Source organism: Rhincodon typus, chromosome 7 (genome assembly GCF_021869965.1).
Source record: "Rhincodon typus isolate 14 chromosome 7, sRhiTyp1.1, whole genome shotgun sequence".
Taxonomy (NCBI): Eukaryota; Metazoa; Chordata; class Chondrichthyes; order Orectolobiformes; family Rhincodontidae; genus Rhincodon; species Rhincodon typus.
This window is the reverse complement of record NC_063338.1, coordinates 30,190,235-30,196,611: the sequence shown is the minus strand read 5'-3', so window position 1 is coordinate 30,196,611 and position 6,377 is coordinate 30,190,235.

Here is a 6,377-nt window from a genome sequence, read left to right as displayed (position 1 = left end):
TCTCCCCCACTGGGAGGGAACGTCCCTGTCTGGCGATAGTTGCACAGCGTCCATTCATCCATTGTCACAGTCTCTGCATGGTCTCACCAATATACCATGCCTCGGGGCATCTTTGCCTACGGTGTATGAGGTAGACAATATTGGCCGAGTCACATGAGTATCTGCCATGCACATGGTGAGTGGTGTTCCCAGTGTGAAGGTAGTATCCATGTCAACCATTCAGTTCCCCCTAGCACACTCCAGTAGACTTGAAACTGGCTTTTTAACCCATGTCCTTGTGTATTCTTCAAACGGAAAAACACAAAATGTGTCTGCAATTCGAGACATAATCAGCAGGAGTTGACTTGCTGCTGAGCAGAGGGGTCATCAGCTCCTTGTTTTTTAAAGTCACTCTCCTGTGTTGCAAGTTTATTTGACACTTTTACATGTCACATTCCACTGGTCCCAGAGAATTTTGACAGTCACTAAATTTACACCTGCAGGTAATTTGTCTCGTTCACAGTCCTCTTTTAGCTAACACATTTTCAAAATTAGGAACTAAAAGCATCTGTAGCATTTTGGAATTCTACCATGTCATCATAACAGAATAACAACACAATATAAAATATGGAATTTAGCTTTTCACTATTTGTATTGTCGTATTTGGTAATAACAAACCTGATGACCCAATGAATTTCCTAGAGATTTTACCATAGTAATGTTGTAGCTGCAGTGTTGAGCTTGTTTATAATTCATGGTTAAGTGAATGGCACCATTATTCTGAGCACACACTAAGCAGCAGGAGGGTCTTCAATTAATCCTATTTAAAGGCATTATCAACAATTTACACATGAGATTTCTTCTGTTGCTATGATTCCAGATGTGTTTGTTGTTGTCAGCAGTTGTGTCAACATGAAAAAATATTCAACAGGGACCGAACTGGTAAGTGTGGTGTGAACATCACTCTGATTTTAAGGTTTCCCTATAAACCAGTTGCAATCAAACTAGGCTTGTGAGCAGGTACTCCCTACGGAATGCAACATGACCACATGAATGAGGAGACATCAAAGGGATTCAGATATGTTAATTAATAAGGTAGGACATTAGCAGTGAGTGGGATAATGTGAATTTGTCCAGTTTGGCAGGAAGAATCAAAACGCAGTTTGTGTATAAATGTAGAAGGATGTCAACACTCTGAAGTACAGAAAACTTTGAGCTCCCAGTACATGAATCATAGAACATAAGTGTGCAGGTGCAGCAAGTGATTCCGGAGGTAAATGGAATGCCCTTGTTTATGCCAGGGAGTGGAACATAAAACAAAGAAAATTTTGATTTTCTGCATTTTTCCTGGGCATTGATGAGACTACGTCTGGAGGACGTGCAAACTTTTAGTCTCCTCACTTGAGAAACAATGTAATTGCAGTTCATAGAAGGTTCATTGACCAACTCCTGGGATGGGGATAACCTTCCATCGCAAACCTGCAGTCCAGCCAACTAAGCTAAACAACACCCCCAACACGTAAAATACTGAAGGATACTGTCATTAAAACAGCACAAAAGTCGGAAGATCAAATTCAGATGCGAATTATACAATAAATGGCAGAACCGTTCGGAGCATTGACATAGAGAGAGAACTGAACGTACAGGTCGACAATCCCTAAAAGTCGCAACAGAGGTGAATAAGGTAGTCAAGAAGGTATATAGCATGCTTGCCTTCATCAGCCAGGGCATCAAATATAAAAGGTGGCAAGTTATGTTCCACCTCTCTAAAACTTTAGTTAGGCCACATTTGGAATATTTCACGCAGTTCTGATCACCACAATACCAAAAGGATGTGAATGTTGTGGAGAGAGTGTAGAGAAGGTTTATAAGGATGTTGCCTGGTCTGGAGGGTTTTAGTTATCGGAGAGGTTGGAAAAACTCGGATTGTTTTCTCTAGAAAGCTGGAGGCCAAGGGGCAACCTGATAGAAGCCTACAAAATTATGATAGGCATAGATAGGGTTGATAGTCAGAATTTTTTTCCCAGGGTGGAAAGGTCAACTACAAGAGGACACAGGTTCAAGTTGAGAGGGGAAAAGTTTAGGAAAGAAGTGCGAGGAAAGTTAATCACACAGAGGGTGTTGGGTGCCTGCCATGCACTTCCAGTTGCAATAGTGAAAGCAGGCACATTAACAATGTTTTAAGGCAAATCTTGATAAACACATGAATGTGAGGTGAACAGAGGATAGAAACTACGGCATTAAGTATTGGGTCTAAATAATGTTGCCTAGTTCCTCCTTAAAACAATTTAGACAACTCCAACCTGAATATTCTGAATGAATTTGCCCAGGTATCTTATAGCACCAAAGCGGTCAAATTACTATAAACACAAGCCAGTACTTGTGCAAAACAGTCCCAATTTTCTTAAGAAACAAGTTACAATAGAGTTTACTACAAAACAATGCCGTCTCTAATCCTATTCAGCCGCTTAAGTTTACAATACTTCCCGAGTCTCTTGCAGATTTGCACAGCCACTCTCACTCTCTCTCTCTGTCTCTGTCTCTGTCTCTGTCTCTCTGTGGGACTGTGAACCTGCTTTCTCTTGCCAGATGGTCAGCGGGTCTCTACCTTTGGCCATGCTAGTCTCCTCAGAAGGTCCAAGAGGGTTCAAGAGAGTGGGGTCTGCAGGTGAACCCGGTTTTTATACCTTTTTGAATGGTTTCTGGAACTTTCTATAGTTCTGGCCAATCAGGGAGACACTCTTAATAGTTTTAAACATCTTCAATCATTTGGATGGGTTATTACTGTTTGTTTCTTTGTGTAGCAGGAGCCGGTGCCTTTCTGTCTGTGCCCTCCTTTGATTGGTGGATAATTTGTTGAGGGTATGCCTGTCCAGAGTAACAGTTGCCTTTTGCATTATGCTAATGTCATTTCACATGGCTGCTGTGTTTGTACTGTCTGGTTGTGTGGGTACTGTGGTTTCAGAGTTTTACTTGGTCAATGTACCCAGCATCCCTTGCTATTCGACAAAGCTGGCCATCTGTCTGTGTTTTAGCAGCCAAGAGGCTGCTACAATAAGGATTAGGAATCGGCACAGGCTTGGCTGGCCCAAAGGGCGCATTCCTGTGCTGTATTGCATTGTATTCTATAGAAACAAAGTTACTTTCAATCTACCACAGATGTCAGCGTACATTCTCAATCTTTGAAAGTTTTAAAATTCCCTCCAAAAACAGGGATTGACTTACATGCTAACTGTAAAAGTGAACTGGCAGGAAGTTCTGTTGCATGATTTAAAATGAAACAAAGATCATGTCTTAATCTCCCAAACATCCCATAACTCAGCCCATATCATCTGCTTCACCCCTTACGTGCAGCTACAAACTATTAATGAGTAAACCATACATTTGTGGGGTGAAAATTTGAGGCTGAATACTGATGTTGAGTATAGTATATTGTGGCTGGAAACTGAGGGTGATATGGGGTAGATTGCAGTTTACCTACTGGGTCCATGCAAAAATAAGGCTTTGGGACAGATGCATGGAATCATCCTATTCTCCAGTTAGACTTATTTAAGATAAATTCTTTTTTAGTGGTTAGACATTAACGTGCAGGTTGAGGTTCAGTGAGAGGTTAATTTCTCAGGAAATTGTTTCTTGACACAAACCTACTTCCTTCTGTTCATTATTTTTGAAGCTGATAAGTGGATGGGTAACCAGCTCACTTTAAGAAGGCGAGTGTAACATGAACTAGAATATTGAAGTTGTGGATGCAATTTAATTTCTGCTTTTGAGATGTAACTGGCATCAACTGGGTTTCTGAGCATTGAGAAACCTAGCAGTTTCCACAAGGTGAGGACTTGATGGATTCTGGTGAATGTCTTAACATTTACCTCCTGCAGCAATAGGCTATTTATAACTTCAAGATGGCACGTAAGCTGATTCACAATATCGACAGTTACTGGGTGAAAACATTGAGGTTTAAAGCAACTGCAAAATTGAGCTATACAATCAGCCTTACAGTAGCCACGCCTATGTGTGAATCGGTTCCCAGCTACAAGAAGGCACTAATATGTAATGATTTAATCTCTCTGTCTTTTCTTGTGCATCAAATTTTCGCTAACTGTTAACTAACTAAGGGTCCAGTTTTGTCATTGCAATCTGGAATAAAACTGTCATTCTACAGCAGAAAAAGTCAGAAGTCACACAACACCAGGTTATAGCCCAACAGGCTCATTTGAAATCACAAGCTTTTGGGGCATAGCCCCTTCGTCAGGTGAAGTGGGAGTGGAGCACAAAGAACACAGAATTTATGGGCAAATCAAGGACTGAGAGATCAAAAGATCATACAAATGGTGTGAGTGGAGTGTCGAATAATAAGTCTCTGGAGGTGATCTGAAGTGTGAGATGGTGTGAGTAAAGTGTCAACAGCTGAATAATAAGCGAAGGGATGACCAATAATCCAATTAAATGAGGTGGAGAGATAATTACAAAAAATTAAAAATAAGTTAGTGCTGCAGACAAACCAAATGGCTGGAATAATATGATGGGTACAAGAATTGCATGCCGAGGGTCTAACCAAAGTAATAAGTAATCCAAAACTGTACAAACTAATTAAAGTAGAGATATCATCACAATTTATCCAAGTATTGGTGACAAAACAGGATAGTAAGGAAGATTTTACAGATACAGAACGGTATGGAGGGGTCACATGAAGCACAACATGAGCCCAAGATCACGGTTGAGGCCAGCTTCATGGGTACAGAACTTGGTTATCAGTTTCTGTTCGACGATCCTGCACTATTGTGTATCTCAAAGGCCACCTTAAAGGACATTTACCTGAAGATTGGAAGCTGAATGTCCCTTACCGCTGAAGTGTTCCCAGACTGGGAGGGAACATTCCTACCTGGTGATTGTTGCGCAGTGTCCATTTATCCATTGTCATAGCATTTGCATGGTTTTGCCAATATACCACGCCTTGGGTCATCCTTGCCTGCAGCGTATGATGTGGAGGTGCCGGTGTTGACAAGGTCAAAAAACACACGACACCAAGTTATAGTCCAACAGGTTTGTTTGAAATCACAAGCTTTCGGAGTCTCGCTCCTTCTTCAGGTGTCAGTCATGAAATATGATTGTATGAGACAGATAACGTTGGCCAAGTCACGAGTATTTGCCATGTACTTGGTGGGTGGTGTTCCCATGTGTGATGGTACTATCTATGTCAATGATCTGACTTGCCTTGGCAGGGTTGTGTGGTGTTGTGTTCGATGTACTCCTGAAAACTGGGTAGTTTGCTGCAAACGATGGTCTGTTTAAGGTTTGGCAGTTGTTTGAAGGTGAGAAGTGGAGGCGTAGGGAAGATCTTGGCAAGATGCTTGTCATCATCGTTAACATGTTGAAGGCTGTGAAGAACATGGCATAGTCTCTCCGCTCCGGGGAAGTACTGGACAATGAAGGGTACTCTATCGGCCGTATCCTGTGTCTGAGTTCTGAGGCGATCATTGTGGTTTTCGCTGTGGCACATTGGAACTGGCGATCGATGGTTTGAGCTTCGTATCCTGTTCTTATGAGGGCGTCCTTCAAAATCTTTAGGTGTCTGTCGTGTTCCCCCTCATCTGAGCTGATCCTGTGTAAGTGCAGGGCCTGTCCGTAGGGGATGTCTTTTTTAGCAGCTGGAGTAGTGCAGCATCGTGAGGTTATCCATGGGCTTGCAGTAGAGTGAGGTACTGAGGTATCCGTCCTTGATGGAGGTGCATGTGTCCACCAGCCCGCAGATAACCTCATGTTGCTGCATGTCTAGGTGGGTGGGTTAGCCATGGGAAATGCAGGTTTACAGGGATAGGCTGGTGGGGTGGGTCTGGGTGGGATGCTCTTCGGAGGGTCGGTGTGGACTTGATGGCCTGAATGACCTGCTTCCACAATGTAGGGATTCTATGATTCAAATGACACCTGGCATTTGACTGCTTGAATTGATACATCATTATCTGCACAAACAGAGTGCCTGCAAGTTTCTGAACATCTAGGCTATCCACTGCCTTTGAAGTCAAGGTTACATTGATCCCTGGGCAAACAGAAGTGTACTTAACCAACAATAAAAGGTGATGAATCATCAGTTTAGTGAGCAGATTGGATGAGCCTTTGATTGGGATACTGAATCACATGGCTGTGGAAGAGCGAATCATGTTGCCAAAGAACAATGGTCACTCAACCAGTATGGTGTTTGAGGGATATGTCCAGGTGATGGACAAATCTGAATGTGGAGTGCGTCCAATTTCAATAAAACATCATCAGTCTCCTGAGATAGCAGGAACTGCAGATGCTGGAGAATCTGAGATAACAAGGTGTAGAGCTGGATGAACACAGCAGGCCAAGCAGCATCAGAGGAGCAGGAAGGCTGACGTTTCGGGCCTAGACCCTTATTC